This window comes from Castor canadensis, chromosome X, assembly GCF_047511655.1.
Source record: "Castor canadensis chromosome X, mCasCan1.hap1v2, whole genome shotgun sequence".
NCBI lineage: Eukaryota > Metazoa > Chordata > Mammalia > Rodentia > Castoridae > Castor > Castor canadensis.
The window spans coordinates 36,243,793-36,266,965 of record NC_133405.1 but is presented as its reverse complement, the minus strand read 5'-3'; the positions used below and the strand labels follow the sequence as shown (position 1 = coordinate 36,266,965).

The 23,173-nt window shown below is 40.4% G+C and overlaps 1 long non-coding RNA gene across 3 annotated transcripts in view; it reads left to right on the top strand.

Moving 5' to 3' along the window:
* Positions 1-23,173, top strand: part of LOC141419706 (uncharacterized) — a 108,329-nt gene that overhangs the window by 33,773 nt on the left and 51,383 nt on the right. For all 3 annotated transcript variants that reach the window (XR_012444327.1, XR_012444325.1, XR_012444326.1), the window contains exons 5-6: positions 10,998-11,155; positions 12,466-12,540. This is a non-coding gene — a long non-coding RNA (uncharacterized lncRNA). The remainder of the gene's footprint in view (positions 1-10,997; positions 11,156-12,465; positions 12,541-23,173) is intronic.

Sequence of the window (23,173 nt, the reverse complement as noted above, 5' to 3'; positions counted from 1 at the left end):
GAGTTGCTGCGTATGATATTAAGTAAAACTTTTAATTTTCTGAAGGTATCTAACTTTGAGCCAGTTAGAATCTCTCAGATTTATGGGCTCTTTCCAAGGAGTTCAGAGTTATTCACCTTAAAAACACATCCCATTGTACTTCATTTCTCATATTCAAATATTTATAAATGAGGTACAGACCAGGTTTCTCCTCTGTGTTTTATTTTATTGTATTTGTTTCATATATGTGTATACATATTTACTTATTCACTTATTTATTATTTTGAGACAGGGTCTTGCTATGTAGCCCAAGCTGGCCTCAAACTTGCTCTGTAGCCCAGGCTGGTCTCCAACTTTAGATCTTCCTGCCTCAGCCTCCCAAATTTGGGATTATAGGGGTATACCACCATGCCTGTCCTGTGATACCCTTTGTTATTTAAGAAAGGACACAATGTATATGTACTTCAAAATACCACCTTGTAGCTGCATATACATTTATTTTCTATGTCAACCTAAAAATAAATTTGAAAACATATATATATAAATCAAGATTCAGAGATGATGAACAACTTGTCCATTATCATCCTGTTGATTCTTTGATGTTCAGACCAAAATAATGAAATTATGACCAGTGAATTCTGCATGATTACCTCCTTCCTGGGCTACTGAGACAGATTGATGGTAACTGATATACAATTTGTAGGGGTGAATGTCTGGCAGAGGCAGACATTCTGTAGTTAGAGGTCCTTTAAGAAAGGGACCCTAGTGTCTATTTTATATCACATGCATAGCTGAGCATTTGGTATCTGGCCCAGCTCTCCCAGTAGAATCCTACAGAGGGTGTGAATATAGTGGGCAGCTAGTTACCAAGAATGTTATGGACCACACAAATACAGACGTTTTCAAGTATTGCTTCCTAATGTAGCAAATGATGGCTGATGATGGGAGGAAGAATGCCTTTTATATAGCTTATTGAATGAGGTAACTATGAAAGTGGTTTGTAAATTGTGAAACTATGGAACTTGTGATGGTTGTTGCTATGACATTGTAAATTACATGTGTTGCTTTCCTTTCAAGGTTTTCTTTTCTTTTCTTTCTTTTTTTTGGGGGGGGGAGTGGGACTGGGGTTTGAACTCAGGACTGCACACTTGCAAAGCAGGTGCTCTCCTGCTTGAGACACACTTTCAGTCCATTTTGCTCTGGTGATTTTGGAGATGGAGTCTTTTGAACTACTTGTCTGGGCTGGCCTCAAACCATGATCCTCTAGATCTTGCCTCCCAAGTAGCTAGGATTACAGGTGTGAGCCACTGTACCTGACTTCTTCTCAAGTTTCTTACGGAAAACCTCTAACATCTCAAATATTGCTATGATTATGAAAGTTCAAAATTCACCTAATTTAGTCAGGTGTATTGGCTCACACCTGTAATCTCAGCTACTCAGGAGACAGAGTTTGGGAGGATTGTGGTTTGAGGCCAGCCTAGGCAAAAGGTTAATGAGACTCCCATCTCAACAAATAAGCCAGCATGGTTTGGCATGCCTGTCATCCCAGCTATGCCAGAAGCTATAGGTTGGAGTATCTTGGTCTGAGGCTGTCCCAAGCAAAAACATGAGCCCCTACCTTAAAAATAACAAAAGTTTTTACTTTTGTAAAAATGGTAGATCAAATGGTAGATCTCTTGCCTATCAAGTGTGAAGTCTTGAGTTCAATCCCCAATACTGCCAAAAAAAAAATCACCTAATTTAGCTTACTTCTGGATTAGTGCATTTTTTTTTATGTCATTGGGTTTCCCTCAGAATCTGCCTAAGCTCAAAAAGTTGCCTTTTTAATTTCCTCAGTGCTTATAGTTCCTCTGGAAACAGCACAGAGATGCTCGTTGGAGGTTCCCTGAGCCAGTGTTGCCCCTGCTTTGTCAGCATTTACTTCATTTTCTGAAAGAAGAGTCTGGCCTCATGTTTCTTCTTAATTGTTCTTCCCAATATTTTTGTTACTCTGAACTGACTGAGCCAGGGACTCTGCAGGAGAGGGGCTGAAGGCATGATGTAATTTCAGGCACAGCACTTAGCCCCAGGCCGGCTTCTGGCACCCTCTGCTCTCTGAAAAATTGCCTCTACCACAGAAGGAAGAAACAGTGGCTAACTCCCTCAGACATAGAAATAGCACTAAAGCTGTAAACTTTATTCTCCAGACCTTTTCTAGTGTTTTGTTTATAACATAGCTCTAAAGAGTTTTGTAAGCTGGTTTCCTGGCTGTGCAGATCAGAAGCAACAGGATGCGACATTGCAGTGAGGGATGGAGTGAAGTAGCCCAGATAAACTGTCAAGGGAAGTGCCCACTGAAAGCCTGATGTCCTGGGAAGGGGCAGAAAAACAGCATAGCATAATGAAAGATGTGATTGTAATTACCTGGAATTAGTTGGAAAAAGGTTCAAGTGGGTTAAGAAATCTGGGAAGTGTAGACATGGATGACACACATCTGTAATCCCAACACTTGGGAGATGGAGGCAGGAGAATTCTGAGTTCAAGGCTAGCCTGAGCTATGATGTGAGACCCTGTCTCAAATGTATATTTTGTATATCATCAAAATTTAAAAATTTTTAGTGTTAGCTTGGGGATATGGCTCAGTGGTAGAATGCTTGCTTAGCATTTCATGAGGACTTGGGTTCAGTCCCCAGCACTGAAAAAAAAAGTGTTAAAAGGGTAAGTGTTCCTTATATGTCCAAATCCAAGTATTTCTAACTTGATTATAACTCACCTAAGCCAGATTTATAAGTATTTACTATAATGACAATATAATGCTTTTTTATTGTAAGAATTTGAAACCTTGGGTTTATGAAGGTGATTCAGGTATTGAGTAAGAATGTGATTTGGATGAAGAATTCATCCATTCCCTGATTTGGTACCAACAGAGGTATCACTCTTCAGACTTCCTCCGAGGCCCCCTCAGCTGCCCATAGGTTTTTCCTTACATTTCTTCTATTGGACCAGAGCCACTGGGATCCTGCGTGGAAGTTTGGGCAGTTGGGGATCACAGGTTGGGGCTGGGGACCTAAAACAGGAAGTGACTCCAGTCCTCAGACAAGTCCCTGCCAGGTTGTTGCCACATTTGCTGTGCTAATGAACTAGCCTAGCCCATTTGTCAGAGCCTCTGAGTCAGAAACCTGGGCATGGCACAGAGGCTCACATTCAGATTCCGCTGTTATAGCCCATCCTATTCACATGGCCATGAGCTTTCTGACAGGCTGCTGTGAACTGGCAGGCCCTGGGTGCTAGGCAATGCTGCTTGGACCAGAGCTTTCTGCTGCTATCACATGCATCTGCAATTGCCTCCTTCCTTTTGCTTGCTGATTAATAGCCCAGTCACATACCTCTGCCAGCAAGAAGGTCTGCTTTATTCACTCCTCTCACTGACACCCCCACCCCCACCCTATAATACAGAGTAAGACTGACTTGGCTCAAAGCAAAGAAGCATTGAGGCCTCATAGCCCATAAAGCAGTCAGAAACATGTCTCACTTAGCTCTTGCAATTGTAATGCTTTGGCTCTGCCTTGTGCCACCCTTCCCTCTTCTGGCCCTTACCATACTTCATCAAGGAATGACTATTAATTGGGACATTCACTTCTTTGAAGACAATTCTTACAGCTTTAGAACTACAATAAACTGGGCATTAAAATGGAGTAAAGTACTAGACTGGGAATCAGGAAATCTGAATTCTGGTCCTCGATCAGCTGTGGCCAGCTCCATAATCCTGGACATCTTACTCATTTGCCAGAGGAGTGGAGGGGTGAATGTTGCACAAGATGATCTCTCATGTATAAGCACTAAACCTTTCATTTGCTTTCCTATTCAAACAGACCAAGGTGTTGTGGTCCACTTCCTAGAGATACTCTCCTTTTCTCTGTATCCATGTCTCTCTCTCTCTCTCTCTCTCTCTTTCTTGGGTTTGAACTTAGGGCATCAAGCTTGCTAGGCAGGTGTTCTACCACTTGAGCCATGTCCCTAATCATTTTTTACTTTAGTTAGTTTTTATTTTTCAGGTAGGGTGTTGTGTTTGTGCTTGGGGCCAGCCTTGGACCATGATCCTCCTACCCTATACCTCCTGCATAGCTTGAATAATAGGCGTGAACCACTATGCCTGGTTTATTGATTCAGATGGTGTCTCACTAACTTTTTGCCTGGGCTGGCCTTGAACTGCAATCTTTCTGATCTCCACCTCCTGAGTAGCTGGCATGAACAACTATACCTGGCTCTCAACCTCTGTTTTGGTGAAGTAGTTATTCATCTTGCTGATTTGAAACTGTCCTGGGAATATGGTAAGATTGTAACAATACAGGTGCATAGGTCCTAAGAGTTTTTATTTTGGAAATGACATGGAATTAAAGATTAATATCTATTTTAGTCTCATATGAAATTTTAAGCACCAAATCACAGGGAGAACATCCAAGCTAACCATCCTCAGTGCAGTGATATTTGAGAGTGGGTATCTCAGCCTCAGTTTACTCTCTTGCAGGTGACTTGGGTGGGAACAGAAGGAATATGCTGTGCTATCACCTTGCATCATTAGCACTGCCCAGAAAAAAACTGGGGAGACACTGAAAAGGGTGTGGCAGCAAACTTGGACAAGGATACCAGACAAGTGGCAGACTTTATTAAATGCCCACTGTTTGGTAATGTGCCAGGCGTTGTGGAGCAGGGAGACTAACAGGACAGCTTTCTGTAAACAAGCCCTGCCTGTTCTTGCTTTTCAGCCTGCATCAAGTTGTTTTCTTCATTTGGCATGCCCTCTTTCTCCTCTTAACTTATTCAGACTCCTATCCCTCCAACAAGTTCCACCTCTTCTGTTAAGTTCAACAAACCTTCGTTGAGGACAACCCAGTTATTCAGTCCTCTTTTAGTGATACAAAGATGAATAAAGGCCGATTGTATTATATTGTCCTCTTTGGGTCACTATTGCTTCATGTATATTCCTCTTCAGCTAAAAGTTAAGCTCCTGGAGGGCAGTGATTGTGTTTGGGAGGTCCTCCAATCACCTCAAGTTGAGTGATTCACTAGAAGAACTCACAAGACTCAATAGCAGGCTTTACTTACAGCTAAGGTTTATGACAGAAAAGGACACAGAGCAAAGGCATCAGGAAAAATATATGCATTGGTCCAGGACAGGCTTCTAAATCTTTCCTTATGTGGGACCATGCAGGAAATCAACAGCAAATTACTGGAACAACTGTGAAATGTTCAGGAAAACCTGCCCAAGTTTTACAGTCTCTGAGGCTTTTATAGAATGAAGCTCAGGACTCCCAACATCAAAACTAGGTACACTGTGAATCTTGCTAAACAATCTTGAGAAGTCACGACAAGCTAGTACAGCATGCCCTATTGTTCTAGACATGTCAGACAACGTCAAGATATCACCAATCAGTGACATAAAGAACATTCGGGGGACTGTATTCCAAGGGGTGGACCTAGGGGCAACCATAATTCCAGGCTTCCCTGAAATTATGATTACCCCTAGCTCACAGAAGGACTGATCAACCAGACTTTCTATGTTAACCCTTTCTTCAAACATGTCTTACACATTTCACATGTCTCTTCAGAGTATTTAGCATGGAATATCACAAGAGTCCCCATGGACATCATTACCTCAAGATGTCCAAATCTGAACTCAAATTTCCCTCTTCTTACCTTGCTCTTCATCTCGCTAACTGTCAGCATCATTCATACTGCTGCTCAAGCCAAGATCTGGGTGTTATTGTTAATTCTTCTCTCCCTCTCACCTCCCATAGCAACAAGAATTCCTAATGATTCTCACCCAGATGCATATACCAAATGCATCATCTCACATTTTCCCAACCACCTTAGTCTAAACCACCATCATATTTCATCTGGTCTACTTGCTTCCTAAGTGATGCTCTTTGTCTCCCCTGCAGTTGGTTCTCCACTCACCACCTGGAGTGATCCTTCAATATGTGTATCACATTATATCACTTCTGGCCATTCACAACTTCTGGTGGCTTCTCAACAGCTTGGAATAAAATTGAAAAAATATGTTCTTCTGTATACTTATCATACTCTAGCCTCAGACTTAGTGAATGGGTTTGTTTCCTCCTCACATGATATTCCATCTCCCAGGACTGTTCTTTCTCTAACTCTTCAAAGGCCTGGATCCTTCTCCTCCTTTAAATTTCACTTCCACTGTTAGCTCCTTATGAAGCCTTTTCTGACCACCCTATGTAGGGTAGCCCTGCCCTTCTTGTCTGAAATCGTGATTATTTGTTTATATATATTTTTTCAGTCTGTACTTACTATATTGAAGCTCATGAGAGAAGACTTGTCTGTCTTGTTCACAAAAATATCCCCAACATCTAACCCCATGTCAAATTCAGAGTAGGCATTCAGTAAATATTTTCTGATGATTGTAGTATGTAATTAATAATTATATTTGATTCCTTAAAAGTGATGAACTGGTCTCTGCCTTAAAGGTTTACATTCTACTGAAGAGTTGAATAGGAAACCCCCCAAAATAGACAAAATATTTTTGTGCATTCAGGTATCTGACACAGGACACTCCATAATTCTCCTGAACAGCAGCATCCAGCAAGAAACAGAAGGGCCACCTAGAGCAGCTAGAATCTATCCTGCTCAGTATTCTCTCTTGCAGGAGCTTCTGGGCGTGGCATTGGAAGGTAGATCCCAGAAGCTTGTAAGTAAGCAACAGAACCAGGGCTGAACACTCAGAATTTGCATAAAAGCTGTCAGCTGTTGTCATCTTTAGGTAATGGAATTATAGTGGTTTTTATTTTCTACTTTATATTTTCCTTTATGCTCTTAATTTTATATAATAACCACTTATTTTATAATCAGAAAAAATAGTCACTCCATTCAGATGTTCCTGCCACATAGCTATGTACTAATTTCTGGGGGAAGTTTCCAGGGATGAGGGTAGAGCTAAGGGTCTTGAGGCAGGAAACATGAAATATTTACCTTGGGCCTGGCTTCCCCTGCCCTGTGAATAGTTGAGTTTTTTTCCTAAGAGTTTTTTTCCTAAGTACCTACTAGAACTACCTCCTAGCTGTAGACTGGAAAATGACCGCATCATTTTAAATTCCTCACTTCTGAGTAATTAGAATTTGCTAAGGAAAGGAATGGCATGTGAGGCAGTGACAAGGGGCAGGGACTGTCTGATTTCTGAATTTCCCGCTAAAATTGCCTGCCTAAATTCCTGCATTCCATACTGCCTGTATTAGAGCCAGGTGTGATATAGCAGGAGTTCTGATTTGGTACCTCTTTATTGCTTCTGTGCCACTAGACTTTTGCCTTTGACTAGACAGCCACCTTGGTTAGTCCAGGAAGACTTGTTGCCAGTGGATCCACATAGCTTTATGCTATTCCAGAAGTATATTATCTACTGCACCTTCCACTTGATCACAACCAGTCTTTTCCCAAATTTGTTTTTTTGGGGTTCTTTTTTTGAGGGGGGAGTACTGAGGTTTTGACTCAGGGCTTCATGCTTACCAGGCAAGCACTATACCACTTCAGGTACACCTCCAATGCTTTTTGCGTTTTAGTTTGTTTTTCAGTTAGGGTCTCATGCTTTTGCTTAGGCCAGCCTTGAGCTGCAATTCTCTTACTTTCATCTTTGAGTAACTAGGATTATAGGCGTACAGAGCTTGTTTTTTAAAGATAGGGTCCCACTAACTTTTTGTGATAGAATCACAATCCTATCTTTGCCTCCCAAATAGCTGGAGTTTCAGGCATGTGGCCCCAAAACTTGGATCTTTTGAGGAAAGATGAGATGAGGAAATGCATCAGATTCCATGCCAACCCTTCTCTGGGCCTAGGAAAACTTACTCAATACTCTTCTTGTCTTAATAAGAGTAAATGAGCATATGAAAGTAAGACAATTAGCAAGCTTTCCTGAAGGTGAACTCAGATACCTATGAATACAACCTAGCTCTCCTACTTTTTAGACCCCTTGTGCTTGTCTATATTTAGCCAAGCCGCCTCAAGCCTTGTCCACTTCCTCTAAAAGCCAAAGTAGGCACAGTTTTCCCATAAATATTCCTGTCCTTGCCAACTCACACCAGCCAACCATTCAGATGTTGATTTAAAAACATACAACCTCCCCTTGCACCCAGCTCCTAGTGCCTACAGGGAATATATCCCAAGGGGTCAATAGCCTGACTTTTTCCCAAAGTCAAGTGACCTCAGTCGAATGTCCTAACATGAGAGGTGCATCTCCTACTGCTTTATCTGGACAGAGCTCAGCTAATGACTCCCTCTCAAATCCACAGTTCCTGGCTACATTTCTTTGCATGTGTTGACTTCCTTTCTTCTCTTCACAGGAAAAGTAGAAACCAGTAACTCTTGTTTTCAGGATCATTGACTCTTGTCTTCTGACCTTCTAGTCCTTTCTTTGCTCTGTTATCACTCTGCTACAACCACTCCAAACGTCACTGAGCCAGAACTGCATGTTGCTTATTGTCCCCATTCTATAGCTTTGTTTTCAGAGCTAGTATTGCCCACACATCACAGGGATGAAGGAAGAGCCCTCCCCCAGCTTAATTAGAGGGATAAATCTGTTAGGGTTCAGAAGTCAGATGTGGATTGATCTACAATCTATTCTAGAGGACCTTTTGTATTATCCCCTGGTTTTAATAACCTGTCATATCTGTTCTCCATGACCATGGATAAATGAATGCATCATATATAGATCTCCCATCTCTGGGAGCTTTGGGGCCTTTCTGCCTTACTTGTCCCTCTGTGTGGAACAGATTATAACTGCCTGCCTTCTAGCATTCTATCAAATTTCATTTATATTGGCAGTGCCAGCATTGGCCTTTAAAAAGTTTCCAGGTCCTTTTCACCAACTCCAGAGTCATAGTGGCCACAAGAGGTTATACTCTAGTAGTCATCTCCTCTCAGGCAGGTGGGCCAGGGTAGGGTGAGGTCTCCCTCTGGAGAACTAATCAAGCAGCAGGTCAGGTGAGGCAGGGTATGGCTGAAGGCAACAGTTAGGAATCTCTACTTTTTGGGGACCTTTTGTGCTTCTGGTTGTACAGTGTTTCTCTTCTACATAGTCTTCTAGGTTGGAGGCAGGATGAGGATGAATGGAATCTGGATCTCTGCATTCACAAACCAAGAGAGGGGAGGGAGCACCCGGGATGCAAAGGTGCAAAAGTGAGGGAACAGCAGTGATAGAGGGGACAAAGATGAAAGTTATTACTTTGATGAATGCCTCAAATTTTCCCCCAGACTCCAAAGTGAGAAGAGCCAGACTGGCAGAGTAGAAAGGAAGGACCAGCACCTGGAAGAACCTAACAGAGCCTACCCTGTCTTACAACATGCACTCTAGTGCAATACTGTCCTATAGCCTTCCTGTGATTATGCAGATACTCTCTCTGTGCTCTCCCATATGGTAACCGCCAGCTTCTTGTGGCTTTTGAGCACTTGAAAGTTGGCTTGTGTGACTAAGGCACCAAATTTAAAATTTTATATAAATTTGCCTAACTACATGTGTCTAGTGGCTGTCCTTGAAGGTGAAGGTGGTGTAGCTCTAGAGTCACAGTTGGCACTGGTGACTGGAGGTCATCTACCATAGTGATTAAAAAACAGATTCTGTAGTCAGGAAGTCTTGGCATTAAACCTAGTTTGACACTAACTCTGTAACCTTGGACAAGGTATCTAACCTCTTTGAGACCATTCACCCCTCCAAAACATGGAGATAATAAAAGTGCTTAAATTATAGAAGACTGTTGGAAAGATTAAATTAGATAATCCATGTAAAATCTTAACAAGCTGCCTGGCATCTATGCAGCTCTCGGTAAGTGGCTGCTGTTATGAACTCTGTACCAGGCTTCCTTCTCTTTTTATTCTCTTTTATCTTAGGTCATCCATTTCCAGGTCTTTAAATGTTTTCAGTTTCTACAATCCCTATCTCTCACCCTGACCTCACTGAGGCCTACATTTCTATAGCCAGTCATCTATTTAGGATCTGCAGTTAGATGACTAGTATATGTCTCAAACTTAACAAGTCTGAAACTCAGTTTTTAAATTTCTTTGTTTTCAGTATTAAGAGTGGAACCCAGAGCCTTGTGCATGTTAGGCAAATGCTTTACCACTGAACTGCATCTCTAGTGCCAAAACTCAGTTCATGAAGCAACCCACACCATCACCTATTCCTTCCCTAGTCTTTTAGTCTCACAGAATGGCACCCATCTAGTTGTTTAAGCCACAAACCTGGGAGTCTTCTTTGATTTCTCTCTCAATCCCCCCATTACATCAGCAAATCCTGCCAGCCCTATCTCCAATAAACATATTTCATCTCTCTCTATTTCCCTCCAGCTTCTTGGCCTCCACTATCATCTCTCTCAGGTTACTGTAGCAGTCTTGTCCCTGGCCTCCTTACTTCCATTCTCTGTACAACAGCCAGAGCCAACTTTTATATCAGGCCATATCACTCTGCCTGTTCAAAACCTTCCAAAGATTTTCATTTACATTTTGTATAACATGTAAGCTCTTTTACTTGGACTCAATATGATCCAGCCCTTGCTGAAATCCCTGGTCTTACCCCGTACTACTTTCCTTGTTCACTATGCTCCCAACTATAATTTGTTCTTTTCAGGGTATTTGCCATCTGCCTAAAATTTTATTTTCTCACCTTCTGTATCATCACCCAGGTCTCAGCTCAAAAATCAGCTGCTCAGAGAGGCTTTGCCTGATCATCCCAACTAAGTAGCCTAGTGCCCTGGTCAGTGTCTCATCCTCCTGTTTTATTTTCTGCCTACTACTTACTATCATCCAAATGATCTGTTTCACTAATCAGTTTGCTTGCTTATTATATATCTTCCTTACCACTAGAATGTAAGCTGCATGATAGTGATGACTTTATTTGCCTTGTTCCTGCTGGGTGTCTAGTATCTGCCACAGTACCCAGTAGGTGCTTAATGGGTACCTGTTGCTTAATGGAACCTGACTAAGTAAGTCAGATTATGGATGACTGTTTTTTCTTTTTCCTCTTTTGGCAGTAGTGGGGTTTGAACCCAGTGTCTCACACTTGCTAGGCAGGTGCTCTACCACTTGAGCCACTCCACCATCCCTGTGGATGACTGATGTCAAGTCATGAGAAATGTTTGTATGATCACTTCAAGAAAAGCCTGAAAAGTACAGTGTGGATTCTAAAGAGGTGAGTAAGGGAAGGAATGCCTACGAAGCAACTTGGAGGAATAAGCAGAGTGGTAGGAGGAGAAACAAGAACGTGTGATGTTACAGAAGGCAATCCCTAGAAGTAACCAGTGCTAACAGATGGGTGGCTTTCCTTCCAAATCATGTTCTGTATATTTACATACATTCACAAATGTTTATATTACATGAATATGTAGTTTTAGTGTTTGTGTAAATGAGCTCATAGTGCATGTATTATTCTATCACTTGCTTTTTAAAAAACAGCTTTATTGAGCTATAACTCATATACTAAATGATCCACACATTTAAAGTATACAATTCAAGCCTGGCATTATGGGACATGCCTGTAATTCTAGCACTCAGGAAGCTGAAGCAGGAGAATAGCGAGTTTCAGGCCAGCTTGGGCTACATGGTGAGACCCTGTCTCAAAAGAGAGAGATTCTAATGTATGTAAGTTCAGCGGTTTTTAGTATATTCATGTATATACTAAACATCACCATGGTCAATTTTTAGAACATTTTCATCACCTCAGAGAGAAACCCTATATCTTTCAGGTATCTCCCCTGAATCCCTCATGCACTCTGCACCTTTAGCATCCATTAATCTTCTTTGTCTCTGTAAGTATTCTTATTCTGACTTTCATATAAATGGAAGCACATACTATGTGGTCTTTTGTAATTGGTTTATTTTACTTACCACTGTATTTTCAAGATTTATTCATGTTGTGGCATGACTCAATCAGAATTTCATTTTTTATTGCTGAATAACATTGCATTATATATATATCTCACATTTTACACACACACACACACACACACACACACACACACAATACACCACACTTGGTTATTCATTCATCAGTTGGAGAACATTTGGGTTGTTTCCATGTTTCCACTTTTATGATATTATGAATAATGTTATGGGAATTCATGTTCAAGTTTTTGTATGGATGTGTACTTTCATGTTTCTTAGGTATATACTTAGGAATGGAATTGCTGGGTCATTTGGTAGCTCTGTGTTTAAATTTTTTGAGGAATTGATGGACTGTTTTTCAAAGTTGCTAAATCATTTTATACTCTTATATGAGGGTTCTAATTTCTTCACACTCACCAATATTTGTTAGTGCCTGTCATTTTTATTTAGCCATACTAGAGACTGTGATCACTTGCTTTTTTATTCATATGTCTTAAATATTGTTACATATGGGCATATACAGATATCTTACATATTTAACTGCTATGTAATATTCCAGATAGACCATGATTTTCAAGAACGTTCTTTCTTTACCATTGTGTTTATTTCCTCACCCAGGACTTAACAGTCTGGCAATAGAAAACAGCAATGGTGGATGATTGAATTGCTTCAGATCTGGAAGTTGTGTGACAGGTAAGGCAGAAAGGTTGGGTAGAGAAGGATATTGCTGGTAATGGATAAAGAGTACTTGGTGTGAGTTATCAGCCCTACTGCCTGTGAGTCCAAGTGTGTGACAGTGACCAGGAGCTGGAACCCTAAAGAAAGAGGTTCCACATGAAAGTGGAAAGACAGCTTTGTGTTTTGTTATGCCTCTACCCATTTCTTCTATTGAGTTATTTCTGAATTGCATTACTCATTGCTTTTCTTTCTTAAAAAGATGATTCAGAACATAATATAACGTTGTCTTGTGACTCAAGGTGGCCATTATGACCATCTGTTTTTTCCTTGGATCGTGAGGCATGTAGGAACATGCTTTTCTTTATTAAGTGGGCCCAGATTGCAGTGCTGTTGAAGAAGTTCTATGTTCTTCAACTTTCAGCTTACATCCTTTTGGTGCCAGAGCCTGACATCAATGCGCTGGTGCTTCTAATATTCAGCTGTTTGACCAATAGTAGACTGACTATATGTATTTCCTGTGAAGGATTATTAATGAGTTTTATTCATTGTATAGATACTCATTTCTCTTCTAGATTTGTGGTTATATTATGGCAAAGGCTATGAGGAATTAAATTTCCAAAGTGTTGATGCCTTTTCTTTTAGGGGGAGACAGACTGAACTCAGGGTCTGGTGCTTTGTAAACAGGTGCTCTACCACTTACTTGAGCCCCATTCCCACCCTTGTTGGTGCTTCTTTACCTTAATTTGATATAGGCTATTTGATGAGCTAGTTCTCTAGCATTGAAGAATTTAATGAATACACTTGTATTCACCTTGCTCATATTCTTTTTAATAATAAAGAACTGTTCTGTCCAATACAGTAGCCATTAGCTACATTTGGCTTTTAAAATTTAAATATAAGTTAAAAGTAAATAAAATTAAAAATTCAGTTCCTTAGTTGTACTAGCCACATGTGACTAGTGGCTTCCATACTGAAGAACACAGATGTAAAACATTTCCATCATAACAGAAAGTTGTTTTGGACAGCAATGGTGTAGACATGGAACTACTCTCCTGTCAGACTTCATGTTTCCAGACTATTCTCATGTTTTTAGTGTGTATTTGCAGAGCAACCATTCTCCTCCTAGTACTCTACAATACCCTCTGACCTCCAATCCCTGACCATGTTACTATTAATTTTCTATTGCTGTTCTAAAAAAACACAAATGTAGTAGCTTAAAAAACCACAAATATATTATTATACACATAAGTTGTGGAGATCAAAATCCAAAATCAGCCATTTTCTAGCTTCTAGATATTGCTTTCATTCTTTGGTTCATGGCTCCTTACTCTATCTCCAAAGCTAGTAGTATAACATCTTTAAGTCTTTCTCTTACTCTTTGCCTTCTGATTCCATAGCCATATCATTTTCTTTGGCTCTGACCTTCCTTCATCTCTTTTATTTTTTTTTTTTTTTTTCATTTTTCTTTTATTATTCATATGTGCATACAAGGCTTGGTTCATTTCTCCCCCCTGCCCCCACCCCCTCCCTTACCACCCACTCCACCCCCTCCCGCTCCCCCCCTCAATACCCAGCAGAAACTATTTTGCCCTTATCTCTAATTTTGTTGTAGAGAGAGTATAAGCAATAATAGGAAGGAACAAGGGGTTTTGCTGGTTGAGATAAGGATAGCTATACAGGGCATTGACTCACATTGATTTCCTGTGTGTGGGTGTTACCTTCTAGGTTAATTCTTTTTGATCTAACCTTTTCTCTAGTTCCTGGTCCCCTTTTCCTATTGGCCTCAGTTGCTTTAAGGTATCTGCTTTAGTTTCTCTGCGTTAAGGGCAACAAATGCTAGCTAGTTTTTTAGGTGTCTTACCTATCCTCACCCCTCCCTTGTGTGCTCTCGCTTTTATCATGTGCTCATAGTCCAATCCCCTTGTTGTGATTGCCCTTGATCTAATGTCCACATATGAGGGAGAACATACGATTTTTGGTCTTTTGAGCCAGGCTAACCTCACTCAGAATGATGTTCTCCAATTCCATCCATTTACCAGCGAATGATAACATTTCGTTCTTCTTCATGGCTGCATAAAATTCCATTGTGTATAGATACCACATTTTCTTAATCCATTCGTCAGTGCTGGGACATCTTGGCTGTTTCCATAACTTGGCTATTGTGAATAGTGCTGCAATAAACATGGATGTGCAGGTGCCTCTGGAGTAACAGTCTTTTGGGTATATCCCCAAGAGTGGTATTGCTGGATCAAATGGTAGATCGATGTCCATCTTTTTAAGTAGCCTCCAAATTTTTTTCCAGAGTGGTTGTACTAGTCTACATTCCCACCAACAGTGTAAAAGGGTTCCTTTTTCCCCACATCCTCGCCAACACCTGTTGTTGGTGGTGTTGCTGATGATGGCTATTCTAACAGGGGTGAGGTGGAATCTTAGTGTGGTTTTAATTTGCATTTCCTTTATTGCTAGAGATGGTGAGCATTTTTTCATGTGTTTTCTGGCCATTTGAATTTCTTCTTTTGAGAAAGTTCTGTTTAGTTCACATGCCCATTTCTTTATTGGTTCATTAGTTTTGGGAGAATTTAGTTTTTTAAGTTCCCTGTATATTCTGGTTATCAGTCCTTTGTCTGATGTATAATTGGCAAATATTTTCTCCCACTCTGTGGGTGTTCTCTTCAGTTTAGAGACCATTTCTTTTGATGAACAGAAGCTTTTTAGTTTTATGAGGTCCCATTTATCTATGCTATCTCTTAGTTGCTGTGCTGCTGGGGTTTCATTGAGAAAGTTTTTACCTATACCTACTAACTCCAGAGTATTTCCTACTCTTTCTTGTATCAACTTAAGAGTTTGGGGTCTGATATTAAGATCCTTGATCCATTTTGAGTTAATCTTGGTATAGGGTGATATACATGGATCTAGTTTCAGTTTTTTGCAGACTGCTAACCAGTTTTCCCAGCAGTTTTTGTTGAAGAGGCTGCTATTTCTCCATCGTATATTTTTAGCTCCTTTGTCAAAGATAAGTTGCTCATAGTTGTGTGGCTTCATATCTGGATCCTCTATTCTGTTCCACTGGTCTTCATGTCTGTTTTTGTGCCAGTACCATGCTGTTTTTATTGTTATTGCTTTGTAATATAGTTTGAAGTCAGGTATTGTGATACCTCCTGCATTGTTCTTTTGACTGAGTATTGCCTTGGCTATTCGTGGCCTCTTGTGTTTCCATATAAATTTCACAGTAGATTTTTCAATCTCTTTAATGAATGTCATTGGAATTTTGATGGGAATTGCATTAAACATGTAGATTACTTTGGGGAGTATCGACATTTTTACTATGTTGATTCTACCAATCCATGAGCATGGGAGATCTCTCCACTTTCTATAGTCTTCCTCAATCTCTTTCTTCAGAAGTGTATAGTTTTCCTTGTAGAGGTCTTTCACATCTTTTGTTAGGTTTACACCTAGGTATTTGATTTTTTTTGAGGCTATTGTAAATGGAATTGTTTTCATACATTCTTTTTCCGTTTGCTCATTGTTAGTGTATAGAAATGCTAATGATTTTTCTATGTTGATTTTATATCCTGCTACTTTGCTATAGCTATTGATGATGTCTAGAAGCTTCTGAGTAGAGTTTTTTGGGTCTTTAAGGTATAGGATCATGTCGTCTGCAAATAGGGATATTTTGACAGTTTCTTTACCTATTTGTATTCCTTTTATTCCTTCTTCTTGCCTAATTGCTCTGGCTAGGAATTCCAGTACTATGTTGAATAGGAGTGGAGATAGTGGGCATCCTTGTCTGGTTCCTGATTTTAGAGGGAACGGTTTTAATTTTTCTCCGTTAAGTATAATACTGGCTGTAGGTTTGTCATATATAGCTTTTATAATGTTGAGGAACTTTCCTTCTATTCCTAGTTTTCTTAGAGCTTTTATCATGAAATGATGTTGGATCTTATCAAAGGCTTTTTCTGCATCTATTGAGATGATCAAGTGGTTTTTGTCTTTGCTTCTGTTAATGTGGTTTATTACGTTTATTGATTTTCGTATGTTGAACCACCCCTGCATCCCTGGGATGAAGCCTACCTGGTCGTGGTGGATAATCTTTTTGATGTGTTGCTGAATTCGGTTTGCCATTATTTTGTTGAGGATTTTTGCATCAATGTTCATTAAGGAGATTGGCCTATAGTTCTCCTTTTTGGAGGTGTCTTTGCCTGGTTTTGGGATAAGTGTAATAGTGGCTTCATAAAATGTGTTTGGCAGTTTTCCTTCCCTTTCTATTTCATGGAACAGTTTAAGGAGGGTTGGTATCAGTTCTTCTTTAAAGGTCTGATAGAATTCAGCAGAGAATCCATCAGGTCCTGGACTTTTCTTTTTGGGGAGACTCTTGATTGCTGCTTCAATTTCATTTTGTGTTATAGGTCTATTCAGGTGATTAATTTCCTCTTGGTTCAGTTTTGGATGATCATATGTATCTAGAAATCTGTCCATTTCTTTTAGATTTTCAAATTTATTTGAATATAGGTTCTCAAAGTAGTCTCTGATGATTTCCTGGATTTCCATGGTGTTTGTTGTTATCTCCCCTTTTGCATTCCTGATTCTACTAATTTGGGTTTTTTCTCTCCTCATTTTAGTCAGGTTTGCCAGGGGTCTATCGATCTTGTTTATTTTTTCAAAGAACCAACTTTTTGTTTCATTAATTCTTTGTATGGTTTTTTTGGTTTCTATTTCGTTGATTTCAGCTCTTATTTTTATTATTTCTCTCCTTCTATTTGTTTTGGGATTTGCTTGTTCTTGTTTTTCTAGGAGTTTGAGATGTATCATTAGGTCATTGATTTGGGATCTTTCAATCTTTTTAATATATGCACTCATGGCTATAAACTTTCCTCTCAAGACTGCCTTAGCTGTGTCCCATAGGTTCCGGTAGGTTGTGTTTTCATTTTCATTGACTTCTAGGAACTTTTTAATTTCCTCTTTTATTGCATCGATGATCCATTCTTCATTAAGTAATGAGTTATTTAGTTTCCAGCTGTTTGCATGTTTTTTGTCTTTACTTTTGTTGTTGAGTTCTACTTTTACTGCATTGTGGTCAGATAGTATGCACGGTATTATTTCTATTTTCTTATATTTGCTGAGGCTTGCTTTGTGCCCTAAGATATGATCTATTTTGGAGAAGGTTCCATGGGCTGCTGAGAAGAATGTATATTGTGTAGAGGTTGGATGAAATGTTCTATAGACATCTACTAGGTCCACTTGATCTATTGCATATTTTAGATCTTGGATTTCTTTATTGAGTTTTTGTTTGGATGACCTATCTATTGATGATAATGGAGTGTTAAAGTCTCCCACAACCACTGTGTTGGCGTTTATATATGCTTTTAGGTCTTTTAGGGTATGTTTGATGAAATTGGGTGCGTTGACATTGGGTACGTACAGATTGATGATTATTATTTCCTTTTGGTCTATTTCCCCTTTTATTAGTATGGAATGTCCTTCTTTGTCTCGTTTGATCAATGTAGGTTTGAAGTCTACTTTGTCAGAGATAAGTATTGCTACTCCTGCTTGTTTTCGGGGGCCATTAGCTTGGTAAATCTTCTTCCAGCCTTTCATCCTAAGCATATGCTTATTTCTGTCGGTGAGATGAGTCTCCTGTAAGCAACAAATTGTTGGATCTTCTTTTTTAATCCATTTTGTCAAACGGTGTCTTTTGATGGGTGAATTAAGTCCATTGACATTAAGTGTTAGTACTGATAGGTATGTGGTGATTCCTGCCATTTAGTTATCTTAGTTGTTTGAAGGTTTGATTGTGTGTACCTAACTTGATGTTACTCTCTACTGTCTTGCTTTTTCTTATCCTGTGGTTTGGTGCTGCCTGCCTTTTCATGGTTAAGTTGGGTGTCACTTTCTGTGTGCAGGATCCCTTGCAGAATCTTTTGTAATGGTGGCTTTGTGGTCACATATTGTTTTAGTTTCTGCTTATCATGGAAGACTTTTATTGCTCCATCTATTTTGAATGATAGCTTTGCTGGGTAGAGTATCCTGGGGTTGAAGTTATTTTCATTCAGTGCCCGGAAGATCTCACCCCACGCTCTTCTTGCTTTTAATGTTTCTGTTGAGAAGTCTGCTGTGATTTTGATGGGTTTACCTTTGTATGTTACTTGTTTTTTCTCTCTTGCAGCCTTCAATATTCTTTCCTTAGTTTCTGAACTTGTTGTTTTAATGATGATATGTCGTGGAGTAGTTCTATTTTGATCTGGTCTGTTTGGTGTCCTGGAGGCCTCTTGCATTTGTATGGGAATATCTTTCTCTAGATTTGGGAAATTTTCCGTTATTATTTTGTTGAATATATTACGCATTCCCTTCGCTTGCACCTCTTCTCCTTCTTCGATGCCCATGATTCTCAAGTTTGGTCTTTTGATGGAGTCGGTGAGTTCTTGCATTTTCTTTTCACAGGTCTTGAGTTGTTTAATTAATAGTTCTTCGGTTTTTCCTTTAATTACCATTTCATCTTCAAGTTCTGAGATTCTGTCTTCTGTTTGTTCTATTCTGCTGGATTGGCTTTCCGTTTTGTTTTGCAGTTCTGTTTCGTTCTTTTTTCTGAGGTTTTCCATATCCTGGCTGTTTTCTTCTTTATTGTTGTCTATTTTTGTCCTGAGTTCATTTATCCATTTATTCATTGTGTTCTCTCTTTCACTTTGGTGTTTATACAGTGCTTCTATGGTTTCCTTTATTTCTTCTTTTGCTTTTTCAAATTCTCTATTTTTATTGTCTTGGAATTTCTTGAGTGTCTCCTGTACATTTTGGTTGACCCTATCCAGTATCATCTCTATAAAATTCTCATTGAGTACTTGTAGTATGTCTTCTTTTAAATTATTCTTGTAGGCTTCATTGGGTCCTTTGGCATAGTTTATCCTCATTTTGTTGGAGTCTGGCTCTGAGTTTCTGTTCTCTTCATTCCCCTCTGGTTCCTGTACTAATTTTTTGCTGTGGGGAAACTGGTTTCCTTGTTTTTTCTGTCTTCCTGTCATTGTCCTTGGTGTTGTTACTGTCCCTGTACTGTGTGTAATTAAGTATTTTCTAGCTTGTAATAATAACAATGGTAATATTGAGAACGGAAGAGTGAGCTGAGATGGAAAGCAAGAAGTTAAAGAAAAGGGGAAAACAAATATACAGACAAGAGGGAGAAAGCAGAACAAGGTATCAGACAAGAGAGTTTCAAAGGTATAAACAGGGAGTGTTAGTGTACTAATCGACAGTAAGCTGAACAGACAATAGAGAGACAGAGAGAGGATTGAAAATCAAAGATAAAAAAATAAAAAATAAGTATATGAAAGTAATATCTATTTATAAAAATGAATTAAAATAAAATGGAAAATAGGAAATTAAAAAAAAAAAAACCAAAAAACTTCCAAGTTTATATGCAATGCAATTTCAGTCTTAATAATTTGGATGTCCGTCTTAATCTCCAGTCCTGGAGTTGGTGCCTCAGATGTTGTTCTGTAGTTGTCTCATCAAAGGGGATGCATAAAGTAGAACAAAACTACACTCACACACACACAGAAGAAAAAATAAAAAAGCCCCACCAAGTGTCCCCAGTTCAAATGCAATAGTTTCAGTAAGTTTTTCGGCTTGCAGGTGTAATTCGGTTGTTCTCTCATCAAAGGTAGGGAGAAAAAGAAAAAAAAGCGTCTGGAGGCAGTTCTGAGAGTGGTATCTGCAACTGTGGCTTGCCTGCCTGCTGCTCTCAGCCTGTAGCTGGAGGCGTTATTTATGCAGATCTCTGGGGTGAGCTAGCGCTCACCTGGTCCCACAGGCTTTGTTTGCTCAGAGTTCTCCTGTGCGGGGGAGGGGGGCCTCTGCTACAGGCTTTCCCCTTTCCAAGCACTGGGAAAGGCGACACTGCCCCGCGTTGTCAGGCCTGCGTGTTTATTTACAGTTCACGTGGGAAGTGGGTCTTCCCTCCTCTCACAAGCGTCCCCGCTCCTGGTTGCTGGCGCGCCCCGCTCCCGCCAGAGCCTCTCCGGCCCGCCCGGCTCGTTTATTTACAGTCCCGGGAAGGATTCCCTTCCCCCAATCTTCAGCGCTCAGGGCGCCCCACCCTCTTTCCAGCGTGTCTTAACTGTTCTTATTGCTTAGTACTCAGTTTCTCTTTTTTTCCCGGGTGGAGGTCAGTCTGTCCAGGGGGCTATGCTGCTCTGGCCCAGGCTTGTCTGTGGGGGAACCGCGGTACCGCGAAGCTCACCTGGTCCGCGTCTTCCCAAGCCGTATGGGCGCCGGCCACTGGCGGCCCCGGGGGCCTCCTCGGTTCTCCGTTTTACGTGAAGTGGAGATTCTCTGCACCGGCTGGAGATGTGGAGGAGTCAAAGTTATGCCTTTTCTCGGTGATTATGCCTGCAAAGTGTGTCTCCAGCGTCTCTCCAAGATTTCACTATAGGAGGCTCGCTTTCTGCTTCCTACCTCTAGCCGCCATCTTGGAATCCTTCCTTCATCTCTTTTATAAGGATTCTATAATTAGATTAGGCCCCCTTGGATTATCCAGGGTAATCTCATTTAAAAATCCTTCACTTAATCACATCTGCAGAGGTCCTTTTATCTCGTAAGGTATCATATTCCCAGATCCCATGGATTAGCATGTAGGCATCTTTAGGGGATAATTATTCAGCATGCCAATGCAATCTTCTCCAGTGACACCTCATTCTCCTTGAGGACCAATGCTGTACAAGATATATGCCATGCAGTGATAGCCCAAGGTTTTATCCAAAGGGAAGAGAATGTCTTAAAATCTTATTATCTGCCTCTAGCCTATCTGGAAATGCCAAAATTTGGTTGTTCTGACTCCTTAGAATATGATTATTCTGGAGTATAGTTGTACAGGATTATCTTACGGGGAAGACAATCCCACAGCTCACTCAGTGTCCTGTGAAAATGTTTCTCCACTGTAATACAGTCATTTCAGGGCTGATCTCTGCCAGTCTTTCTTCTCAACACACATACACATATCCCTGGTGGCTTGAGATATCATCCAAAGCAAAGCCCCCTGAGCTTCTCTGTGCCCAAGAATGAGTGACTCACGAAAGCCTGTATCATGCTTCTAGGAGAAACAGCAACAAAAATCAATACAAATTAGACCTCCATTTCCAGTCTGGATAAGATGGCCTAGCTCATGTCTTTCTGTTCCTCTCAGCTAAATATAAACCCAGGAAGTGATGCAAAGGATGACTAAATGAAAATTCTGAAAGTTGTAAAGGGGAAGGCAGAATGGTTAGGAACCCCAGAACTGGGGAACCCTAGAATTGGAGGAACACCATAAGTAGCAGGGCTCCTTATCACTCCCAACTCAAAAGATGAAAGCATCCAGGCCCAGCAACAGAAGTTAGGTAGGTTCCTTCCTTCTTTGGGTTGAATGGAAGTCCTGCTAACAATATGAGGAAAGCCTGACAACCCCAGCAAAGGGGATCTGGCAGGTAACACCACTGATAATAAGCAACCAAGAAAAGTGCTCTCTTTCTTCGCCAGGCCAGAGATTCCCCTACCTCATCTAAAGATACTTTACAGCCAGGACACCTTCAAAGAGAAATCCTACAAGTAGCCTTGTCTAAGAAGCCTTTTTGTCTGCATGGTCATGAGGGTCCCTGCTCCCCCTGAGAGATACCAGAAGATCAGGCAGCACTGGCAAGGAGAATTCCATCATAGCAAACAGAGGCAAGAAAGAGTTTTTGTTCCCACACTAGAAAATCATCTTCCTTCACATACCAGAGGCACCAGGCAACCTGGTCTGGGGAAGACTCTGCTTCTGCAGACAGCACCAGCAGGGATCAGTGGACCCATCAGCACCACATTAATCAAGCAGACCTCTGAAAGTAAATTGTCCCTGGAATCATAGCCTATCCAACCAGGCCAGGAGCTATGTGATAAACCTAATCAGGGTAAAGGCCTGCTAAACTAAGATTTAAATAGGAATCAGAATCTCTTAATAGTTAACATATGCAGAATACAATAAAATCACTCTAAGCTGATACCAACACCAAAATGAATTGGATGTTATCTGACAGGGTTTTAAGGTCACTATCACAAAAATCCTTTGATAAATAATTGCAAAGTCTCTTGAAACAAATGAACAAATGGAAAATCTCAGCAAAGAAGTAGAAGTTTTGAAAAAGAGCCAAGTACACTTAAGGGTAGTCTGACATACAGTGCATCTAATTTCTGATTAGGAACATAGATAAGGGCAGGGAGAGGATGAGATGAGAAATAGATATGTGGCTTTGTGATGGAATTGCAGTCAAATTATTTCATCACAAAAGACTTTTATGTTATTAGAGGATGCAGACCTCAACATTGACTGAGTGAGGTTTTCTGAGGAGCAAGTATTTCCTGGGGACTCTGAGCTAGGAAACTTGGTTTTGAGCTTCATGTAGCCCAGTGACTGTCTCTGATCTCCTGCTCTCTGTGAACAGAAATTACTTTGAATCCATGCAGGGAGGCCGATCAAATACAAATAATAATAAACAACCAGATAGTAACCTTTCCTTGTAGTGAGTGCTTACTCTGTGCCAAGCATTGAACCAATCTCTTTATAAGCATTCATTCATGGAATCCTCACAGCAGCCCTCTGTAGAGGGCGTTTTTGAAATCTCAGATTTAATTGGGTTAAAGTCCCACC